Genomic DNA, 763 nt, shown 5'->3' on the forward strand with positions numbered 1-763 from the left:
TCAGAGTCCCCATCATACCAACAGGAATACTACTGTATACAGCCAGCCATTCCTGCCAAAAGGCTAGAATAGCGGTGCAGCGCCCCTACTGGACACTGATAAGAACAGATACTACACTTGATCTTAGCCAAAAGGCCAAGAAGCGATTCATACACACATACTAGAGCCATTATATACAGGAGCCAAAAAATCTACCAGCATGTCTTTCGAGCATTGAAGGAGTACCCGGATGAAATCCACGCAAGCAAAGGGAGAATATGCAAACTCCAAGTAGCAAATTGCAATACAAAATACTAATCTGCATAGTTGTTCTGGGTCACCAACTCAGAAAGTAATGAAGCCACTGGATCAGATAACATCCAGAGGACTAATATTTTCCAAAGGTCAGCGGTGGGAGCCCCAGTAAAGGTTTCCTTTAAACCAGTAGAAAAGTGGCCAAGTTTCCTTCCCCTCCCATGTCTAAATGCATAGTAGGGAGGAAATGTACAAGTATGGATATTTTTTTACAAATTTCTCTCATTTCTTCCTCCCAGACTTAGAGAAGATCAAAAGTACTCGTGGTGAGCGGGGGGAGCGCTGACAGCTCATCGCTGTGGAGCATAGTTCGACAGTTAGGTCAGCCATAATGTGCTTATATGTGGTGCCTATTGGCACATTATGGCCCCATTTATTAAAAAAATATGGCAGAGTTTAATTCTATTTTAAATGCCACCAAAAGAAAGTTTTCTCTGTTTAAAATAATGATATAAAATTAATTTGGGTA

At 41.3% G+C, this 763-nt stretch overlaps 1 pseudogene; it reads right to left on the reverse strand.

The window, feature by feature from the left end:
- On the reverse strand, positions 1–147 carry LOC141120732 (U2 spliceosomal RNA; annotated as a pseudogene).
- Positions 148–763: the final 616 nt, after the last annotated feature.

This window comes from Aquarana catesbeiana, linkage group LG13, assembly GCF_042186555.1.
Source record: "Aquarana catesbeiana isolate 2022-GZ linkage group LG13, ASM4218655v1, whole genome shotgun sequence".
Taxonomy (NCBI): domain Eukaryota; kingdom Metazoa; phylum Chordata; class Amphibia; order Anura; family Ranidae; genus Aquarana; species Aquarana catesbeiana.